The sequence below is a fragment of the Podarcis erhardii genome (assembly GCF_964252035.2).
Source record: "Podarcis erhardii genome assembly, chromosome: 2".
NCBI lineage: Eukaryota > Metazoa > Chordata > Lepidosauria > Squamata > Lacertidae > Podarcis > Podarcis erhardii.
Genome location: NC_138498.1, coordinates 37,065,137 through 37,089,118, shown reverse-complemented (window position 1 = coordinate 37,089,118; position 23,982 = coordinate 37,065,137). Strand labels below are relative to the sequence as shown.

The 23,982-nt window shown below is 44.1% G+C and overlaps 1 long non-coding RNA gene across 1 annotated transcript; it reads right to left on the bottom strand.

Annotated features, from left to right (window-relative positions):
- Positions 1-5,137: 5,137 nt before the first annotated feature.
- On the bottom strand, positions 5,138-23,415 carry LOC309335727. Its single transcript, XR_014153676.1, has 4 exons — positions 23,270-23,415; positions 9,140-9,190; positions 8,337-8,457; positions 5,138-7,057 (listed from the first exon to the last, which is right to left on the bottom strand). It is a non-coding gene; the product is annotated as an uncharacterized lncRNA (long non-coding RNA).
- Positions 23,416-23,982: the final 567 nt, after the last annotated feature.

Sequence of the window (23,982 nt, the reverse complement as noted above, 5' to 3'; positions counted from 1 at the left end):
AGGGCGATGCCGGAGAGGGGACCAGCAGGGGGGAAGGAATTCAGCGTAACACCAATAGAGAAGAGAGGGAGATGGAGGAATTGGTGACAGGGCTCCAAGACCCTTCACCCGAATCTAGTGGAGAGAGCGCTGGCACGCCCCTGCCTTCCCCTCACTTGCGCAGACGCGTTCCGCGCAGGGAACATAGGAGGAGACTAGGGGTCAAACAGCTTTTATGCTGGAAGAGGTTCAAGAAACGCCCACTGACGGATACTGCAAGTGACTAACAGGTCACGGAGGGCGAGCTCTAACCCTAAACATGGTTGAGCAAACAAACTGACTAAACTGAAGGCAATTTATGCACAAGTAACCCCTTACAACCATTACAGCAGCCTAGGAAGGTCCTTGTTTCGGGTGACTTATATCCAGCAATCAGGGCCAGGGTCAAAGATCAGCAGAGTCAAGTATCTTCTGAAGGTCCACTACCTCAAAAGAAACTTAGTCCTCTGGACCAGGTTCTGCTTCCATCAGCTTGTTTACCTGCCTCTCACCCTAGCCCAGACCAAAGTGGCCGTGAGGAAGAGCTCGCTGCTACCTCGCTGGCTCTCCTTTAGCAACCAAGCAGGCAGTAGCAAGGAGGAGAAGGAGCCAACGGTAATGGCAGTTCGGAGGTCAACACACTGACACAAGTGGCAAGGAGTGTCTCAGACCCTCCAAGTGTCCCTATTTTCCAGGGATGTTCCAGATTTACAGAAGCCATCCCGGTTTCTGATTTGATCCCAGAATGTCCCTCTTTCCCTTAGGATGTCTCTATTTTCATCAAAGAATTGTTGGAGGGTATGGAGTTATCTGATCCCTAAGCCATCTGAAGGCAGCCCTATATAGGGAAGGTTTTTAAAAAAATGTTTAATGTCTTATTATGTTTTTAAATATGCTGAAAGTTTCCCAGAGTGGCAAACCAGTCGGATGGGTGGGGAATAATAATAATAATAATAATTATTATTATTATTATTATTATTATTATTATTGAATAGGACACCCCTATTTTCATCAGAGAAATATTGGAGGGTATGGTGTATTGTCCATGGACCCTCCAAAGCCTAGAGCTGACACTGGCCCCCAACCTGGATCCATTCCTCGGATTCTACCAGAATCTTCTTGCCCCATTATCTAGTCCCTTTTCTACTAGGAAGATCTCTGTACAGTGGTACCTCGGGTTACATACGCTTCAGGTTACAGTCGCTTCAGGTTACAGACTCCGCTAATCCAGAAAAAGTGCTTCAGGTTAAGAACTTTGCTTCAGGATGAGAACAGAAATTGTGCTCCGGTGGCACGGCGGCAGTGGGAGGCCCCATTAGCTAAAGTGGTGCTTCAGGTTAAGAACAGTTTCAGGTTAAGAACGGACCTCCAGAACAAATTAAGTTCTTAACCTGAGGTACCATATACCTAGTGGAATATGATCCTCTCAGCTGTCCTGCCACTTCATTCCTGCCCTTTGGCTCTGGGTCCCAGTTCTCTCTCTGGCCCTTACCCTTCATCCGCATTCTGCCTTGTTTTGCTCCTGGCCTAAGATATTCCCTGATAAGCCCCTGCCAGGTTTCTGCGCTGTCCCCTCCACCCTCCTCAGAAGTCATTTCCTTTCCAGTTTTCCTAGTCTTGCCAGACTTCAGCAGCAGCCTCTCTCTGCCTCAGAGGCTTTGGGTTCCGTATAAGTACTGACCACTTGTATTCCAAAGCCACTTTACTTTTTACGGGAACTGAGGAAAATAGTTAGCGGCTGCCGAGGCCCAGGGCTGTGTCTCTCCAGCCATCCCCATAAATGAGAACACATATAAACCTCACACTCTATTATATTTGCAAAGCATTTAGAGTTTCTCATTTAGTATAAACATTTTCATCTCCACTAGAGCATGAATAGCATTAAATGGGATAGTTAAAATGTTTGGGGCCAATCACGGTCCTGGTGTCATTTCAGCGGGCTTTCCACCAGGGATGAATTTAATCTCTTTCGCAGCTCTGCCTCTTTCCCAAATGGAAATCTTGTGCACACTATTAATTATCTCTCAAAATCCCTCCCCACCCCCACCTTTGGATTCATGGGGCCAGAAGGGTTTAAACATCAGAACTTTACACTAAATTCTAGGCCTGTAAGCATTCCTTTTTTCCCCTCACCTTTTGCATTTATTTTCTCTTCAGGAGATCGTTCATACAACAGAGGTAACAACGTACTGTACAAGGCCTCCAGTGAGTGGCTGCCTTTCGTTGGTCCAGGGTGTCATGGAGTTGCAAAAAACAAAGATAAGCTTTTGAAGCTTTGTGGCAACTTTTATTGAGAGTCAAGTGCAAAGGATAGAGAGTTAGCCTCTGTCTTTTGAATACGGCCAGCTGGGACAGCTAAATGAGCACAACAAAACATTCAGCACAGGATGAAGCAACCAGCACAATTGGTTGGTTGGTTGGTTGGTTGGTTGGTTGGTTGGTTGGTTGACAGTCCCCACCCTCATATAAACTATCAAGGTGGTGTATGACAACGGGCAACTACAATAAAACCAAGAGTACCATTAAAATAATACAAAATAATCATTAGAAAGGCTGGCTAGTCAAGAAAATTTAAACAGCCTGCCAAATCTGCAGGTGCCTTGACTAGCCCAATTGGTCAAGGCAAAACCCCACCTTCAAAAATTATCCTTTTGACAAAGAAAGGCTGTTCTTCTCAGTGGGGATTTTTAAAAAGTCAGCCATTCTGAATGGGCTGTATTCAACACAGGACTAATGAGATGGTTCCGTTGGTGCAAGCATTTCTGCTTTCCCAATGGAACAAACTCCCCTCTTCTTAGTCCCCGGTGCACCATTCTGTGGGTTCTCCCAACCCTCCAGAGCAGAATTGGGGAGAGCGTGAGGCGATGTAGGGGGAGGAGAGGGGAGGAAAGCCCCATTGCACTAGTGGGAATCATTGTGCTGGCTTCTGCTTTTGCAACGTACAGCCCAGGATGCTGATTCTCTACCTATTTACTTTACAAGTTGTTAAATAATGGTTGAATATTTACATTTTAGTCTGAAAGCTGTGGAGAAGCATATGCTAATTAAAGTAAGCAGCACTGTCTCTAAGGAAACCACAGGCTGCAAACCTATATACACTTACAAGGGAGTAACTCATTAGGACTTATTTGTGAGTAAATAGGCATACAGTTCCACTGACAATGTATTTGGAATAGTCTTTTGATACACAACATTATGTGTAGTGGTGGTCTCTGTGATCCTCAGCTGAAGGGTGATATATGTAGGTGATGATGATTTATTAACATGCTAGGGTTCGAGAATGAAGTTGAACTGTGAAGGTATTTCCTGCATTGATGACTAGAGATGCTGGTCTTGGAGATTGTGTACATGTCCTGATCTATATATATATTGGAATAATTCTAATTAGTGATGAAGGACGATCTAATACTCATTACTCACCCGGAGTGCTCCAGCACCAGGAAAGCAGTGCAGATTGAAAGAAGCAAATATCTCCATTTCAGTTTCTCATTTTTCCAATCTTAAAGTTCTCCACATCAGTTTGCATTTTTTTTTTAAATTAAACAAGTCCTCTTGAAAATTCAGCAGCCTTTTAGTGCAAGGTTCTTCCAATAGGCACATCCAATGGATTCTATTTTGTCTAATATACATACATGCATACATATACACACACTATTGTAGAGCAATGTCCCTTGATATAGTGCGTTTTGGCAGACCTTCCAAGTGTCCCTATTTTCCAGGGACGTCCCTGATTTAGAGAAGCCATCCCAGTTTCTGATTTGATCCTGGAATGACCTCTGAGGTGGTGGTGGAATGCTTAGTAGCTATGGCCTATTTGTTTAGGAGTAGTTCACTGAAGTCTTCTGAATTCCACACAGGCCCAATGGGTGTCAGAAGAGGGCCCTTGAGGAGAACATGGAGTAATGGTGAGAGCTTCTCATCTGAGGCCTACAGGCCCATCCGAATCAATTTCGTTTTTCTCATGAAACTGCCTGTGGTTTTGGCTGACGGGAGTGGTGGAAATATAACATTATGGAACTGTTTCCCATTCCCACCCATGAAAGGCCTTCTGGGATGACCACAAATCTTAGTCCAGACAGTAAGTGCTCAGGGTGGGCCAGAAACCCTTAATCACATACTTCTCATCTACAAATCCACCCAATATTAGCTCAGCCTCTGGCTACAGCTGGACAAAATAACGCAGGGCAGAATTCCCAGAGGATCAACTTCCATGGAAATCTCTGAGCAGAGAACTGCCTTTTTCCAAGTCTTGGGATATTTATCTTCTAAAGGAGTGCTGCGTGTGGAGGAGACCCAGCATATATGACTGGCTTTTCCTGCTATTCTGTTGACCAAGCAAGTCAGTCCCACAACCAGATTAATAAATTAATCCACAAAGACAGATACGGATTAAATAAGTTATGATTCAAACAGCACCCCTTTGGTCCATATGAATCTTTAATGGATGTAAAATTCTGGAGCAATATCAGATGTTTTGCTCCTTTTTTCACGTCTCTTTTTAGTCATTCTTTCAAATGCAGGAGTACAAAAGAAGAAAAAGACACTGATTATACAACATTACAAATGCAAGTTTATGAAGTAGACAACGGAAAACACTTATATATGTTAACAAATTGAACTCATTTTCATGCAGTCAGTACATGAAGTCAAGATTTATCAAAGCTGCCTATCATTATATACAGGTATTCTGTTTTCTTTGCCATTTTGGCAATTCTCCATGTTCTACTGATATAGTGTTGTAGATTTATGCCTGTTATAGGCAATCTATATTTTAGTTGACAGCTATATTTTTATTACCACTATTGATTAGTTCACATCAGGTTGTAGTTTGATTTTAAAACTAACTCTGCTCAAAAATCCAAACGAAACATTGATCAACAAAGAATTGATCAACAAACTGATTATATAAGGAACCTTATTCTAAGAAAATGCCTTGGAGCTATCTCACCAGAAGTGGTCAGTATAAAGCAGATTTCTTACCTATAGCCAAGATTAAACTTGTGCACTTTTACTTAATTTGTATAATTTTTTTTCCATGTTATTAATCTGCATTGTGTGTGTGTGTATATGTAATATCAATGAGGCAGATAAAAGTGTGAGAGAGTACAACATATGGAGAAAAGTCACATAACAGAAGATGCCACAGGGTACCAGTCTACAAGCTTGAAAAGACCCTGTTGCAGCATGTGAATAAAACTTCTTTGTCCGGCCTTCACAGCTCAGCCTTCTACTCCCTCATTTGCATAGCCTTTCCTTAAAGCCTGCAATTGCCTTTCTGGCTCCTTCACCCAATCTATTTCTAATTAGGTGTGCCTTCTGTGTCCTCCTTTTTTTGCTTGTAATCAGCTGCAAAAATGGAAAAGGCCCCAACACAGTAGCGACTTTGCTCCCCCTTGATGAGAGACATTATTTCCGGACCGAAAAACATCATTAGGAGTATGGAGCAGGGGGTTGTAAAGACTTAATTAAATGCTCCAGTAGGGACAAGGAAATCTGATTAAAAGAACTTTGTAGTCATTACAAACAAACAAAAAAATCTAAGCCCAGAGTTAAAGGAGAAGTTGGGAAGCTCACGGAAGGAAACTCAAAGGTAAACTTCTATCAGTCACTTCTTGAAGTTGCCTTCAATGCTGTTCACGATTTGTACTGTTGCACCAAGGTCAATCTCCCCTAGAAAGCCTACAGTTTAGACAAGAGTACAATACCAAGCTACTCAGCTCATTTCACCCCCATCAAGCATCTTAGGTTCCGGAGCAACCCCAGATGTCTTGCAGTATGCCTGCCGGTGGAAACCTCAGCATGGGAGCTGAAGGGGTGTTTTTTCTCTTGTTCTTCATGTTGCATTTCCAAATCCAGAATAAGAAATCCGAGCTCTCATCTCATTCACTCTTTCTGTAGTGCTGCACAAAATCCCCCTTTGTGGGGAGCAAAGCATATGGATGATGAAGAGGGTGCACTCCCACTGTTTAAAGCATCCTGCCAGCTACTGTTGTGAGCAACAAACGGCCTCACAATTGCTGCTTTAAATTTTGTTTGGACAGGCTATCTAAAGATATGGGGTAAAATATAAGATGATCCAGGAATTGACTTGCTGAACTATATGTGTGTTTTGAAAACTGCAAAGCCAGGCTTACACCTGTGACTGTTGATTAAATACTGACAGGACTCATGCCAATACTTTGAACATGATGAGCAATGCTAATCTCTGTAGGTAATTATAAAGTATCATTCCTATATATAAGGAAGCTGAGTTTCAGAGCCAAACATGAAAGATATGGAGAACCTAGGTGTAAGACCAAACCATAGTTTACCTTAGCATTTTGTGCCCAAACCAAGAAAGGAGGAAGAGAATTGTCATGTACTGTACAAGGAGAGAGGGAGAGGGGGTACATTGGGAATGTGCAATCTTGAGAATCCATCCGTGCTCATGCATGTAAGACCAAACCATGCTTTAGGCCTAAATTTGGAATAACTTCAGTTTGTCAAAAGCATGTGATCATACTGTGGGGTGCAATTGAAAATGCAACCTATACTTCACCCAGTTTGTCAAACCTTTTGTGTGATCAATTACCTATTACTGTTCTGATCCAATAACGAAAGAGTTATTGAAAAAAATACCATTGAAGAAAATGGTATTAACATCTTTGTACACAGCGTGTAGCTCCCTGAATTCAGGGAATGGAGAAACCTTCCTCCAGGTGCCTCCTCTTACTACTTTGAGATAAGATCTCAGAGACTTCCATGTGGCTTCTGATACCATGGGGGTGACTTCTTTTACCAGGCTGAGTGCCATATCCTCTCAGCCACCATGTTTTCCAAGGTGACCTCATTTCCTCTTTCCCAAGACTCACTTGAAAAGGTGGCCCACCTTGGTTACAGGGAGTTATTAAAACAGAGCCGGCTGCCTTCAACATTTCTTCCTCCAGCCCACCATTCTGGACTTCTGTAACTAGCTTGACATTAAACATTCCTGTAGGCAAGCTGAGGCTTTGGCATCACCTGCGCTTTTTGACCTGAGCAGGGAGGTGACTGAGTGAACCTGAAAGGCAAAGCAAAATGTGAGGACACAACAAAGGCCTGTGCAGACAGTGACACAGAATCATTTTGAGCAGTACCCTTTCCCTACAGAGCCTGGCCTAGTCAGAGCTTCATCCGGTTTAAGCTACAGTGGTACCTCGGTTTAAGAACAGCCCTGTTTACAAACTATTCGGTTTACAAACTCCGCAAAACCTGAAGTAGTGTTCCGGTTAGTGAACTTTACCTTGGTCTACAAATGGAAGCCAAACAGTGGAAGGGCACCATTAGGGAAAGTGTGCCTCAGTTTAAGAATGGCTTTGGTTTAAGAACGGACTTCTGGAACGGATTAAGTTCATAAACCAAGGTACCACTGTATTAGAATGGGCAGTGGAGGAATAATGAGCTCCAGAAATTTGCTGTGATACTAGCAACCAAATATAGCTGCTACTGCTGCTAATGCTTTGTCAAGTGGTCCAACATGGCTATTTTTTTTAAAATACTTGTTGCTTGTGTGACGCTAAATGCACAGCAGTGCAATGCTAAACAAGTTACCGGTAATCCAATTTTGTTCAACGGGACTTACTCCTAAATATGTACAGGACTGCAGCCTAAGTAAAAACAAAATAAGTGATCTCTCACTTTATAAAGATGTAATGGCTAGACTTTTTCTGAATTAGACTAGTATCCATCCACTGATTTCTAGACTCTCCAGAAGGGCCATTGCTCAGCTGTAGAGCATCTGTTCTGCATGCATATGATTCCTGTTTGAATCCCCGGCTTCTGCAGGTAGAACTGGGAAAGTGGCCTGTGTAAAATGCTGGAGAGCTACTGGTAATCAGTGTCAACAACACTGAACCAGATAGCCTGTTGGTCTGACTCAGGATAAGGCAGCATCCTGTGCTCCTATGGTCTTTGAAAACAGAGTGGAATTATTGGGTTGAAGCAGAAATGCATTGTTACTTATTGCTTAAGGATCATTAGGGGACTCAGAGTTCCATGGAGAGTTGGGCAGCAAAAACCAAACCTCAAAAACTGAAAATCCGGACAAAGTTGTTCGGCTTTTTTGTTTGTTAAACATCACCCCACTTGCCATACATCTGGGAATTCCCAGACATTTTGCCAACTTGGCAAAAATCCGCCATGATGCCTTTCACAAAGCCCAATTTCTGGGTGTTTCAGGGGAAACCCAGACATATGGCAGCCCTACTTATCAGTCCATATTTAATTTCAAGATTCATTGGACTCTGACCCCATTCTGGAGGCCCTCTTCTCCCCTGCCCCTATATCTCCCATGCACTTACCATTGTATTACAAAAAGGCAGTGAATTTTCCATCAGCTGGTGTTGGTACTTATTCTTTCTCTTCCACTCATCTCTGATCAGATTGACTCACACAGGAACCAGAGATTAATTTCTGGTTTCCCTGAACACAACAAAAAACAAAACACTGTGTAGCTTACCGTCATTACAGTACATCATCCTCACCTTGTAAGACAAAACCTTCCAGTTGTAATCCTTTAGCCAATTCTGTGTGAATGTACGGCCTTGTATGAACCCTTGTCCAAAATGGTGGACACACAGTGGCCAGGGCAGAATGGAGGGCCAAGAAGATTACTGTACTAACCTGGAGCTGGTTCAGCAATAATGGTGAGATCAGGCCTGATGCCATCATGTGACAGCAGTGAAACCAGTGGATCTTAGCTCCTTCCACTCCCTGCCCTTGGAACAACTTGTTCCAACACCTTCCTCTTGTAGCTGCTAACATGGATCCTGCCAGGGGGCACTTTTGCTCACCTGGACATTTAGTGGACGGAGAAGGAAGTGATGTTCTTTTCTTTATTTTAAGTATTTTTTTAAAAGATTTATTGGTTTACAAAAGTATGTGCAATGTCTCTTTTTTCAAGTTACACCCTCACCCAGTTCAGCCTCCCACAAAGTTGTGTGTATTTTGGATTGCCCCATCCATCTTTAACTAAGACCATGGAACTAAAGAAAGTAGAAATGGCTGCATTAAAACTGATTACAACTATAATCCACCAGGAACTTCAACTGTGCAAAGCTCCCCGAAATGAAAGAGAGATTTGCATAAAAGCATCCTTCATTACCTTGGCGGGGGATCTGACCCAAGCTCCTGCTTGCTTCCTTCTGTTCCTTCCCTGAAAGATAGAAAGCAAAAGAGCCTCAGTTCACTCAGATACATATTCCAAGGCAGGAACTAGAAGCAGAAGAACTGTGCTGGTCCCGGGGGTAAGGTACGTAAGCAGAGTCCACACGAAGAGGGGCGAGGTCCGGGGCGGAGAGGCGGGCGGGGAACAGGAACTCTGGAACAGGAGGCCGAGCAGGGAACAGGAGCACAGGAAGGTCCGAAGCCAACAACGACGTTGCTCCCGCAACCTGGGGCCGGGCTGACTGGGCTTTTATCCTCTTCTAAGGCCAGGGGCGGTCCCGGCCCCCAGGAGCCCCGCCTCCTCTGGCCTTAAGGCGAGCACTCCTCCTGGGAGCAACCAGTTCCCTTCGCCTCTCTGCCCTAAGCCTCTGCAGATCAGGAGAGGCCGAAGGGTTACTGGGCCCTGGAGGAGGCTCACCTATAGCCACTGAGTCCTCAAGCCCCTCTGGGGCCAGAAGGGTTTCACCTGGGGCCAGCTCCTGGTGCTCTGCCACAGGTGCAGGCTCTTCAGCATCTAGGCCTTGCCCCAGTTCAGCCGGCCCTGGAGGTGGGGACTCCTGTGCAGGCCGGGATTCCTCTGGTTCGTCCTCTGAATCGGAATCCCAGGCCATCACAAGAACCTTTCTTCAGGTTGGGGACCAGATGGCAACCCCCACCTTAAAGGTAAAGGTAAAGGTACCCCTGCCCGTATGGGCCAGTCGTGTCCGACTCTAGGGTTGTGCGCCCATCTCACTTAAGAGGCTGGGGGCCAGCGCTGTCCGGAGACAATTCCGGGTCACGTGGCCATCGTGACGAAGCTGCTCTGGCGAGCCAGCACCAGTGCAGCACATGGAAACGCTGTTTACCTTCCCGCTATAAAGCGGTCCCTATTTATCTACTTGCCCTTAGGGGTGCTTTCGAACTGCTAGGTGGGCAGGAGCTGGGACCGAAAGACGGGAGCTCACCCTGCCGCGGGGATTCGAACTGCCGACCATGCGATTGGCAAGCCCTAGGCGCTGAGGTTTTTACCCACAGCGCCACCCCCACCTTATCCCACTGTAAATGAGAATCTGAGTGCAACTCATATCCCACTGAAGTCAGTGCCAAATTGTCTGTTTTAATTGTGAAAGACAACACAAGCCCATAGGGATGCTCTATCTGTGGCTTACTATATGGGAAACAAGAGTGCCAAAAATTAAATATAAACTGAGCACTGGACAAAACTGAAACATCTAGTTAAATCCCAGGAGCCATTGGCTCATTCTAGCTCTCCAAATGGCCATTTTGCATCTCTAAGAGCCACAGCCAGCTTCATAGTGGGCCATTTGGCAAGGAAGTACGGAATGGTGGAGGACAGGTGTTGCACTCTTACCTGATGCAGGACCAGAGACAGTATGCAACACCTCCAACCTAACTGGTCTCCTTATAGAGCCAAGATGGATACTGGCTCTTTCAGGGCCACTTAATAGCTTCCTTGAACCCCAGTAAGTGCCTGGTCTCCATGGCACATTCTTGAAATGATTTAACACTCTGTGTACCATCCTGAATCACAATGGCATGTTCCTCAACAGATGTACCTTCCCCCATTCTTTCAACACATTCTTGAGGATGTGTGTGTTGAGTTTGTACAAACTAAATGATTGGGGGGGGGGGGGTCCTGCAACACACTCATTTTGAGCCACGGACTTGAACTTTCAGCAGGATTGATCCAACACACTGAAGCTCCCATTGGTATGGCCAGAAAGCATTGGCTTTGTAACTGGAGAACATTGTGTGGACCACTAAAAGCAAATTCAATGGTAAAAGGAGTGTCTCTGCAGCAACATATTACTCACATGTGGGCAAGCCCTACCTCTCTGTTGACTTCAGTTACATGGAAGACAGAGTACCATTTTGTCCTCTGCCTCAGACAGCAAAATTACTCCTGCCAGCCCTGTTCTTCCGCCACTTTTATCTGTTTGCAAAAGCTATTTCTCCTCATCAGCCTTTGTTTACAAGGATCAAGGAGACAGACAATCCTGGATTCAAAACCTTAAAACAGGCTACTCTAAAAATTTTTTTTTTAAAAAAAAACAGCAACAACTAGAATAGGAAGCATCCAAGAATGAAGTGCTAAATTAGAGAAATACCTCCAGAACTATTTACTGGAAATTGTGAGATATTTCTCTTTTTTGGCACTTTCCTCTAAAAACCTGGAACAATCACGTGCCACAATGTGGTGGAGACACTCTGGAGATAAAGTTCTTTTCTTTGCATAGTGTAGCAATCTAGACAGTCTCTTTCATAAAACCTAAATCTCTTCCATGATCTTCTTTAAACAAACTCTTACGGAATGCAATATTATATTGCAGAAAAGAAGCAAAAGTGCCCATATCATCAGATTTAGCAAACAAAGGACGACTGCAGTGAGTCTCTTTCTCTGCTGCTTCACTTGTGTAGAATAACCAAGCAGGACTTTATAGGCTTACATGTTCCTAAAATGCTTTGATCAAGGAATTTCAGACGTCCAAAATGGCACAAAGTCCACATGGTTTCCCAGTCATCTCTGACCTGGGGCTGCTTTTGGGCAGATATGTACACTTATACACACACCATGTAAATTTCAACACCATGAGAGGCATCTGCTGGTCTTGTTGTACCTTTTAAAAAAAAACCTGATACAGCATTAAGACTGCAAAAAGGACAACCACTTTCGCCTTGTTTTGATATGAACCAATCCAAACTTTTTGAGGATTAAAATATAAAGTCATAGAAACTGGGAAGTGGCAGGGCTTGTGACAAAAGCCAATCTACAAAGTTTAGAACAGGCTGAGGTTTCCATTCCCCATGCTCATTCAGATTAATAATTGCAGGAAGAGTCACTATTTTTCACCTCTCAATAGTTAAGTCTGGCCAGGAACTTGGAAATTCCCTTACGGCCCTTGGGGATACACAAATCAGAATGATCGGCAATTAGCTATGTATTGTAAACAGGATGGGAGAAGGGAGAGCTTTCCGGATTATACACAACCCATAACAAGTAGAAGCTGATTTTCCCTGCTGCCTTCTAAAATTGGAGTTTTAATGTCAAGCTGACCAAATCTTATCTTTGATTCCCAACACTCCCTAACACTACTACTACTTCTTCTTCTTCTTCTTCTTCTTCTTCTTCTTCTTCTTCTTCTTCTTCTTCTTCTTCTTCTTATTATTATTATTATTATTATTATTATTATTATTATTATTAAACTTTTTATATGAAAGAGATGGTGAACTCTCTTTCACCATCAGTGGAATATTTACACTGGAGGTTTCTCACCTCATTCTGGTATGGTTTGTGAATTGCGAGTTATCTTAAACTGCTCTTTTAACTGATTTCATTTTACTGAAATGGGATATTGTCATGTTATGTTTCTCTTCTTATGTAAGCCACTTTAGGAAGGCTTTTGCCTCAAAAAGTGGTGCAGAGAGAGAGAGAAAGAGAGAGAGAGAGAGAGAGAGAGAGAGAGAGAGAGAGAGCATATTCAAATAACTATAACTTTGCAAACTCTGTAAGGCTGGAGAAGGAGGGGTACTTTCCAAGAAAGTATTTTCAACAGCATTTGTATGCCGCTTAATTATAAAGAAAACTTCTAAATAGATTTCAAGGTTTGATAGAAGAGTCATAGCCCTTGCTAGATGATTCATCCCCACAAACACATTTCCTATGTGGTCAAACAGGTTTTGCAGGGTTTTGGGGGGAAGCCTGCAAAAACCTTCAAAACCTCTTTCCCAGAGTTGTAAGTGGGAGTCATTCAGTGTGTAGAGCACAGGAAACAATGCCTCTGTGATATCACCTTCAACATGCTGAAAAGTCTGCAACCTGACTCCAGCCTACCTCCTAAAAGTTCTTGGACCCAAAGGTATCACTTCTATGGATGGTGATGAAGTATTTGGCTAGTGGGGCAAAACATCTGACTGACATTTTGTCCCTGAACATAATATACAGCTGTTTGTTTCTTTGCCGAGCAAAATGCACAGAAGATGAGATACTGTGAAGATGAATGGAAGGGGTGGCTAAGGTTTCTTATTTAAAAGCAATGATAAATCTAAGGTGTTCCTATCAACTTAAGGCAATAAACTAGAATGCTAATAGATATGCAGAGAAACTAGAAGGGTTATTATCTGATTTCAAATAAGAGATACATTCTGAAAATAGGCTTTTTTTTATCTGCATGGTGCAAAAGCAGACATTTTATTATTACATTCCACCTACCACAGGATATAGTGCTGAGACTAATGTAGATATTTAGTCTGCCAGCTTGCTTTACTTCAAGAACAGTTATTTATAATAGCAGTTCTGTTCTGTTCTCCTTATATGTTCTTAACTGTTCATATAGAAAAGAGATTTGACATTTCAAAGGCAACATCCTTCCTAGTATCTTCTATAATGGTGGATGCTCACAAATATTTGTTGCTGAGGCTCCCTGTTGTGATAGGAATTTTGAGGTTGGCTCCTTACCTCTCTCGCCCTGACCTAGCCACTGTGATCCACACCACGGTCACCTCCAGACTTGATTATTGTAACTTACTCTACGTGGGGCTGCCCTTGAGGCTGACCCAGAAACTCCATTGGGTGCAGAATGCCGTGGCGAGACTCCTTACGGGGTCCTCGCTGCGGGATCACATTCATCCAGCTGCACTGGCTCCCGGCGGAGTACAGGATCAGGTTTAAGGTCTGGTTTTAACCTTTAAAGCCCTATACAGCCTAGGACCCTCGTACCTACAGGACCGCCTCTCCTAGTATGTCCCATGGAGGACCTTACGGTCTTCAAATTAAAACATATTGGAGATCCCGGGCCACAGGGAGGTTAGGGAGGTTAGAGCCAGGGCTTTTTTGGCCATGGCCCTGATCTGGTGGAATGCTCTGTCACAAGAGACTAGGGCCCTGCGGGACTTGACATCTTTCCACAGGGCCTGCAAGACAGAGCTGTTCCGCCTGGCCTTTGGCCAAGGCACACTCTGACCTCCTCCTTCTGTAATATTCATAGAACTCTAGCCCAATGGTTGCCATTAATTTGACTCTGAATTGATTTTAGAATGTATTTCAATTAATTGATTGTGATTTTATGTAAACTGTGTTATTTTTACTGTTGTTAGCCGCTCTGAGCCCGGCTTCAGCTGGGGAGGGCGGGATATAAAATTTTTATATTATTATTATTATTATTATTATTATTATTATTATTATTATTATTATTATTATTATTTTGATAGTTAACTCAGCTTAACAGATGTTTGCCAGACTGTATTTGCAAAGGGAGGTGTAAGCCCCTACAGTCCAAAGACAACTGGAAAACTTTTCCCATTTCCTTTCTCCTTGCAGAGACATATTTGAAGTCAATTTGGGAGAGTCAAAATGGCTTCAGGATTGCTCTCCTGCACTGTTTCAGACACTATACTTATGCATATATGTTTGCCTTGTACATTTATGAACATTTATTCTATATATATAAAAGACCCTAGAATTCCTATAACACGATTATTAGCCGAAAAGATGCCAGGGGTTAAGGACAGTTTTTGCCTCATTGCAACAGTGTCTGCCAATGCAGTGCTTTAATTTTCCTCATTAAGAGTGAATGGCAGTGATTTCTTCCACCAAGGAGAATAAGAAAACAAAGTAGAATCCTGGGTGGCACCAACAGGAAACAGGAAAAACCTGATTGCTGTCCCTAGTAAAGGTAGGTAAAAGGTAAAGGGCCCCTGGACAGTTATGTCCAGTCAAAGGTGACTATGGGGTTGTGACGCTCATCTCGTTTTCAGGCCGAGGGAGCTGGTGTTTGTCCACAGACTGCTTTCTGGGTCATGCAGCCAGCATGACTAAACTGCTTCTGGTGCAACGGAACACCGTGACGGAAACCAGAGCACATGGAAACGCCATTTACCTTCCCGCCGCAGCGGCACCTATTTATCTACTTGCACTGGTATGCTTTCAAACTGCTAGGTTGGCAGGAGCTGGGACAGAGCAACGGGAGCTCACCCCATCGAAGGGATTTGAACCTAGTAACCCTAGTATTGAGATGAAGGGGCAACTTTTACCCCTCTCAGCTGCATCCCTGGTTGCAAATGTCCAAACTTCATTCCACAGAACCCAGCAGGAACCGCAGAGAATTTAGCCTGGTCCCTTCTGAATATCTCTCTTTTGCCTTTATTTCTGTTGAAAGAGTGTAGCAGTACTGTGAGAGCAGGCTTTTATACAGAAGTTATTTTACCTGGCTATCAAACAGCTGTTTTTGAGCCGCTGCTCTCATGTCTGAAGCTGCAGACATTCTATGTGTGCATTAAAGAAATTTGAGACCTGATGCCAAGTCCATGAGAAACACCCAGGGCCGACATGATATAAAAAGACCGCAGGATCTGAAGAGGGTCAAATGTACAAGAGAATCTTGATGTCCCCTAATTGTCCTTCCGCTCGTTGAAATGATGCTCATCAGTCCTCCTTTGACTGAAGTGCTACTTGCCGCTTTTCTGTTATGTACCAGCAACAAAAGCAGCTCAGGCATTTATGTTGCAGAGGGATCACTGCTCTGTGTTACATCACTCTTCGCTTAATAGGAGATGTGCTTGGCTGCCTGCTCATCTTTCAGAAATATGCCTCTTGACTGTGTGACTGATAGCGGGCTGCGCTTCATACAGATGGAAAACACATTAGTGTGTCGGCAACAGTGAGATTCTATTCCTAGTTCTGCTTCTGAGGCTTGGATACATTGCCTGCACAAGTTCTGCCGGCCCATTTTTATGATTGAGCCTGGCAACTCGGATCTAAAATGCTGGCCAAAGTTCATTATTTATTTTCAAGATGTATAACTCCTGTTTCCACCACCTGGTCCCCAAAGCGGCATACAAAAAGGAAATCAGGAAATGACCGAAAAAATGCACTTCAAAGGGTGGGTGACATTTTTTGCTGCAAATGAAAGTAAATGCCCATTAAATAGCTACTGTTGCCTAATCTCCTAGCAAAACAGATCAGGAGGAAGACTCAATGAACAGATTGCCTGGAAGCAGCCTTGTCTTGGGAGAATCTGCTGGGGACTCACTGCATACTGAACTCTGTTTAATTACTTCTTAATATACACACCTATACGCGTATAAGCCAGCTTTTAAAATTAGAAAAGAAACTGTTCATAAAAGGGCTTTCTGAATAAAAATGTTTCCAACATGTTGGATTTCCCCAAAATGCCTCTCTTTTTTTGGTCTGGTGGGGGCAGGGGACTGGATTCTAGCCACCCACAAGATATATTTGGGCTTCGACCAGGAATTCCTTTAAAGAGAGAGAATGAAAACAGAGATTTCTAGACTCTGTACAGAAACTGTATTTGGCTTAATCTGCAGCTCCCCAAATCTCTAGGACCAGACCCCACCATGTATATTGAGTTCTTGGGAAGAGAGAATTTTGAAAAAATCAATAGAAAATAAAAAGGGGGAAAGAAGCAACGAGAAACAATCTGCGATCTCTGATGTGAACACACATTCAACTTGATAAAGTTCCAATGCTAGCTGCTGCTAACACCCATCACAGCTACCCTGCAAACTATTTGTGGAAGGTCACACAAAGAAAGAAGGATGGAAAAGTGCACATAAGGCCTCCTCATGAGCTACAGGCCCATATAGGAACATAGGGAAGCGCCTTACACCGTCAGACCATCAGTCCATGTAGCTCAGTATTGTCTGCATGCTGACTGACGGCAGCTCTTCAGGGTTTCAGCCAGGGCATCTCTCCCAAGCCCTACCTGAAGATGCCAGGGACTGAACCTGGGACTTTCTGCATGCAAAACAGATGTTCCACCACCCTTTCCTCTCCACTGAATTCCCTCTTTCTTGGCTTCACCATACAGCTCTACGCTCCCTTTTCCCGGTACTCCCAAGTAACAACTTCTTCAGTGGGCTTTGCTGTTTAACTAGCCGCAGCACTGCAAGGAAAACTGATACAGTGGTACCTTGGGTTAAGTACTTAATTCGTTCTGGAGGTCCGTTCTTAACCTGAAACTGTTCTTAACCTGAAGCACCACTTTAGCTAATGGGGCCTCCCGCTGCCACTGTGCCACCAGAGCACAGTTTCTGTTCTCATCCTGAACAGAAGCATCCTGAAGCCACTCTTGGCGGCTTCCAAAAAAAACCCCAGGTACTATTTCTGGGTTAGTGGAATCTGTAACCTGAAGCATATGTAACCTGAAGCATATTGTGATGGGATTATGAGCTACTTGTGCGTAAAAGTTCAGTCCTTCAGATCTTGGGCATGTTTCTCAAGACTCTGTGTACAGCGGAGCCCCTTAAGCATGACTCCCTTAATCGCTGGCAGAATCCGACAGTGGGCGTTTACGGAAACGACTCCAGCATAGAAGCTCCTTAACGGAAACGCGTCGTCTGGATTCTCGGCGCGACAGTTTCCGGCGCGGAGTGGGTGTACCTATAGGAGGTCCTGCTACTTCTCCACTGTTTTCGCTGGAAGATTCCCTGAGCAATTCCTGCGCCTCACTCTCTCTCTGATCTCCCGCACTCCCCCTGCTGGTACCTTCCCCCGCTGCTAATTCTCTCCTAGCTTCTGAGAGCCCCTCCACCACCTGCCTTTCCGATGGCAGTTCCCTGACACATATGTAACCTGAAGCGTATGTAACCCGAGGTACCACTGTAACCTCCTGGTTGACCAATTTTGTTGATACACGCAAACGGAAAAAAACCAAGTTAACCTCTCGCTTGTTAATCTGTGAAACACACAAATGGCGGCTGCACCTTAATTTCCCTTTGAAGGGAACATGCTATCATCTCATCTATGCAACTGAGCTCAACTATACCCAATTTTGGATGATAATTGGCTGAGGTATTACGGCTCTTTAAATGTCAATTTCACCTACCCACTTTCAGCCAGACTCCAGGCTTGGCTGAAAAATAGATTTGCATGTCCCTGAGCTGAGAAACTCTTGTTTGCAGAGAACAGCTGCACTCTCTGCAGAGGCGCCTTGTAACCAGGGTTGTATTCCGCAATGTCGCAGTGCACCGAAATAACAGAATGTTGCTTTGGTTGTTGTTGTTTTTTAAGTGGGCTGTGCTGGACTTAGGGCCCCTCCAGACTGGTGTTTCATTGCAGGTATATTCTGCAACATGTTATTGATACATTGCTAGTGCATTAGTGGTAGTTTTATTCTGCTTTACTTCATTCTTTGATGCCAGTGCTACCACATATTGCTATCCTGAGGGCTATAGCACAACAAAAGCAGAAAAGGGAAAAAAACAAGAATATTTGTGGTGTATAAAATGTTGTGAGATTTCAGCAGGATGCAACGAGATATGCAGTGATTCGAAGTGAAGAAGAAGAAGAAGAGTTTGGATTTGATATCCCGCTTTATCACTACCCGAAGGAGTCTCAAAGCAGCTAACATTCTCCTTTCCCTTCCTCCCCCACAACAAACACTCTGTGAGGTGAGTGGGGCTGAGAGACTTCAGAGAAGTGTGACTGGCCCAAGGTCACCCAGCAGCTGCATGTGGAGGAGCGGAGACGCGAACCCGGTTCCCCAGATTCCAAGTCTATCGCTCTTAACCACTACAGGCAATGTGACAAACCATACTGAGAGCAGGATCGCATGTGACGACCCAAACAGCAGCATGAAAACAATTAATCCTGACTGTGTAATAAAGACAATACCTGGAAGCCCTTAGATAATGGTTTCCTTTTAACGTGTGTGTTTCAGCCGAGTAAAACCCACAAAAACCTGAAAGAAGAAGTGGGAAAGAACATCACTCTTCCAACGTCCTCCTTCATCTCTACACACGTTCCAAGGGAGACATATATAGCCACCCTCGCAGCCTCATGACCAAGGGGGCAGCGTTGTGGGGGTTCAGAGCTTTCATGTACGCTAAGAGAAAACATCATGAGAACCATGGTGCCCACAGGCACAAATTTAGTAAGCCCTGCTCTATTCTAAAAACCAGATTAAGAACATAGCAAGAACCTATGGCTGGATCATCCTTAAGGCCCACTGAGTCCAGCATCATGTCCTCACAGTGGCCAATCAGATGCCTGCAAGCAGGACAGGAGTCCAGAAGCACTCTCCCCTCTTGTAATGCCCATCAACTGCTTTGCAGAGATGCACACTGCCTCTGCCAGCGGAGGTACAATATAGTCATCTGCCTAGTAGCCATTGATAGACTTCTCCTCCATGAATTTGTCTAATCCTCTTTTAAAACCTTCTACGTTGCTGGCCATCTCATCCGGTGGGATCTAATTCCATAGCTCGACTATGTGTTGTGTGAAGCACTTTCTTTGGTCTGTCTTGAATTGTCCATCTTCATTGGATGGCCCCCAAATTCTTGTAGTATGAGACAAGGAGGAAAAACCCTCTATCCCCCTTTTCTGCATCATGCACAAAAGTCCTAAAACATTTTAACCTTTCCTCATAAGGGAATTGCTCCAGCCCCTTGATGATTTTGGTCATACTTTTCTGAACCCTTTTCCAGCTCTACACTATCCTTTCTGAGGTTCAGCAATCAGAACTGTAGTATTCCAAGTGTAGTTTGCACCACAAATGTATATAATGTCATTATGACATTGATAGGTTCCACTTCAATCCTTTTCCTAATGATCCCTAATATGGAATCAAGCTATTCACTATGACCTCAAGGTCTCAGTCTTGGTTAATCACTGCCAGTTCAGACCCCATTCGGGTATATGTCAAGTAAGTATATTTTGTCCTAATAGTTTTTTAAAAATAATAATAATAAATAAATAAAATTTATTTCACTATAAACAAAATGGTCAATTATCTTGCATATATGACCCAACGGATAGTATGTGGATAACACATTATTCAAAATATTGACATAGACCATTGAGATACAAAGCTTTTGATCAAATACAAAACTTAAAAGAAAAACCAACCCAAAACATCCATGCAGCTGTGATATGGTAGCCTTGACCCCCAATATCATTTTACAATAAGAAAAGCCACAATCACCTATCTTCTTTGGGGGAATTGAAAGGCTACCATTTTGCCCCAATGTATTGGCGCTGTGGTCTAAATCACAGAGCCTAGGGCTTGCCGATCAGAAGGTCGCGGTTCGAACCCCTGCAATGGGGTGAGCTCCCGTTGCTCAGTCCCTGTTCCTGCCAACCTAGCAGTTTGAAAGCACGTCAAAGTGCAAGTAGATAAATAGGTACCGCTCCAGCGGGAAGGTAAACGGTGTTTCCGTGCGCTGCTCTGGTTCGCCAGAAGCGGCTTAGTCATGCTGGCCACATGACCTGGAAGCTGTCTGTGGACAAACGCCGGCTCCCTCAGCCAGTAAAGCGAGATGAGTGCTGCAACCCCAGAGTCAGTTACTTTACCTTTACCTTTATTTCCAGTTCGGAGAGATCCTTTTGGAGCTCTTTGCAATTATTCTGGTTTTTTTGGGGGGGGGGTGTTCTGCCCTGAGCAAATTTGGTTATCTCAATGCTCATCCCTAACTCCAGGTGATATATGAACAAGTTGAAAAGCATAGGTCCTTGGGGACACCACTTCCTACATCCTTCCTGTCTGTACAATGTGCAAGGGAGACTTTGGTTGTCAGGTGCTTCAAAGGATGACTGCTGACCTAAGATACCAAAGTTAGAACTTCAAGGGAGAATTTTGAGAAAATTACACAGCATTTTGTAATTCCCACAGGGGCGGGAAAGCAGGCGGCTTCCAGAATTTGATGGACTACAACTCCCATCATCCCTGACAATTGGCCATGCTGTCTATGCCTGATGGGAGTTGGAGTCCAAGAACATTTAGTGGGCCACAGCTTCCCCAGCTCCAATCTAGGCTGCATACACACCAGACATTTTAAACACATTTAACCACCCCCCAAAAGATCCCTGGAAACCATAGTTTATTCCTCACAGAGTTGCACTTCCCAGCACACTTAACAAATTACAGTTCCCAGGATTCTTTGGGGATGGGGAAATGTAATTTAAATGTGCTTTTGATGAATCTGTTCTTTTTTCCTTGGAATATTGAAATCTTGTAATGATACATCCCAGCGAGCAGAAATAAAATCTACTATAATGAAACATTGCTTCTTTGCCGTGCACTTGGAAACCTCTTAAGATATCGTAAACAAATTCTGCAGGATGTTTCCTGATATCAAGGAGCAGATTTTCATCTGTGTTTGGAGACAACTGAATGCCAATTTGAATAAAAAAGGTGGACTGGACCTTGCAAAACAAGCACTGCTTTTAGTCAAATTTTGCATGATGGTTCCTGTGTTTGAGAAACCAGTTTTTAACCTATGTTTGGATGCCATTTTGAATCAAGATGGCGGACCAAACATTTCAAAACTACAGTGATTTTAACCATAGATTACAAAACTGCTCTGTTTTTTCGGCTTCTTAGGATTCCTGAAATTCCTAAGTGATGCTAGGTACAAGGTTGCTAGGAGGTAAATAAGCTCGAAAAAAAAAGAGGATTAATTCAACATTTCCCTATCCTGGCCCTCTTTTGACTTGCAAAATGATTTACTAATAGCAAACCCAGTTCTCTGATATCTCATCTTCATGCAGCCAAAATGGCACCATCTATGCAGAAGAAGGAAGTATCAGCAGGCTTGTAGGAATTCCAAGCTTTTGTAAAAAAGAAAGAAAAAACTGAGCAATGTTCCAAAACAGAGGACTGAGCAATGTCAGTGGGCACAAGACACTGATTTGACTGGGGAGGGGGGCAGAGGCGGAGCTAGCTAGACCGGGAGCAGTCACATGCTGTGAACCTGGGGGCGGGGCAATCTGCCCAGGGGAGCGAGGCGATGAGCATCCCAGGGGGGTGGGGGGCGATGTCACCCCCCTCAGGGATGACACCTGGGGCTGTTCCTCCGCCAGTGGAGGGGGGCGGAAATGGAAAATTGGGAGTAGGCAATAGAACAGAGTGGTTGGCATCCCGAGGAGGAAGCAATATATACTATTCTTTACTGTGTGGCATGAAGACCCAAGGCTCAAATTACGTTGGAAAGGCTGGTTATATATTTGAAAGTAAATACATACAATTGAAACAAGGCAAAATAAATAAATAAACCCCCATCTCTTACTGAAAAGGCAAGGTCTGCCAACCGCTGAAGAATCTTGGAAGGTAGCTACTTAAAAGTGGAGGCCCATTTTAGGATGTGTTCCTCCGGCCTGACAGAGAACTCTAAGGCCTTGCTATCTTTAGTGGGATCTGGAGGGTTTTACTTGATGTTTTGGCACAGGAGGAAAGGCCTTGCGGAACATTCCATCTTAGGTATGGGGCGATTAAGTGTCTTCATCCATAGAGCACCGCATCCAGCCTTGCTCAGACGGTGCTATTTCTCCCCCAGTCCAATTCACATTATTTATAAGCAAAGAAAAACCAAATCATATTTTTTATTGACCTGTGCAAGGGTGTATAGATGCTTTGCGGCCAAACTGTTCACCTTAACGTCTCTTCCTAATTTCTTTGTTCCACATGTTTTTGAAATGAAATGAAAGGCATAACCTACACTCTCATGAAAAGGACCCAAAGGTGATGGATAATACAGTCCAAAAGTTTGTTTAGAATGCCCACCAGGAAATTCAAGATCTTGATCCTATGAATTTAAAGTCAGGGTGTGGTGGGCTGGGGACAAATTTCCACAGGACCCCTGCCACTGAGTCCCCCCAGGGCAGTAGAAACTGGATTCGGTTTCAGATGTGTTACATAAGAGCCACACAGATATCCTTTCTGGTGAAATTATTCCCACATCTCGCGGACCTTTTTACTCATGTGAGTGAGATCCTTCAAATAGGGGCAACATATGATGTGATCCTTCTATGCTTGAGGGAAGCTCCGCAATAAATAGAATCATTTTAGCTGCAGTGGGGCTTACTCCACCCGGTAAGTGGAGCTAAGACTGCAGCCTCAACAAACAGAATACAGAGGTAAAATGAAAAGTTTAAATTAAAAACTTGTGAATCGGTCCTCTTTGTAGTCACAGAGCAATTATCAGAGCAAAACAAAAGCACAAAACACGCACATATCACTACAAGCCAGGCATCCTTCCTTCAGACACTCTCCCTGAGATCTGACCATCTACTACCCTAGCTTCTCTACAGTACAAGAAGGGAGGAAGGACATACGGTTCGACTTTGTTGAAGAAGCGCCGGCGCAGCAGAAATACCAAGGTGCTGATGACCAAGATGGTGGTGCACATGATTCTTCCCCCATTACCAAACCAGGGGCATCACTATCGCGGGAGCATAAGGGCAGAATAGCTCCACTGCCCTCCGCCTGACTCTGACTCACCAGTGCTGTGGGGTGGAGATTGGCATGCAAAGCCACTGTGGGAGGTCTGCTTTCTACCCAGTCACCTGCAGGCACTCATGACTGCTTTCAGAGAAGATTAGAGTGGGATAAGACGTAATTAATGGGCAAGGCACAAATAAGGACACAAACCTCCAGCCTCTAGGAGAGAAGTGGGCTAGTCAGTCTGTCAGTGGACTGCTCGAGTCTAGGGACTTTTCCTGCTGTTTTTGGGCAAGACGAGGCTATAAAACTGCCTTGTAAGGAATGAGAACATTAGTCCATCTCGCTTGATATTAGCTGCAGCTTTCTAGGGATTTCACCTGTGGAGTTTTCCCTGAAGATGCCAGATACTGAACCCGAGACCTTTCTGCATGCACGGAATGGGATCTGCCACAGGTCCCCCTCCTGAATTATGAGCAGAGAAAGGAAATGTCCTTCTGCATTTCCCCTCTTTATGCTGTTTGCAGACTCCAGATTCTGGTAAGGCCTTCCCAGCTCTTCTGACATGCCTGGAACATACTCAGTACTTCACAGAGCTGCAGCTGGG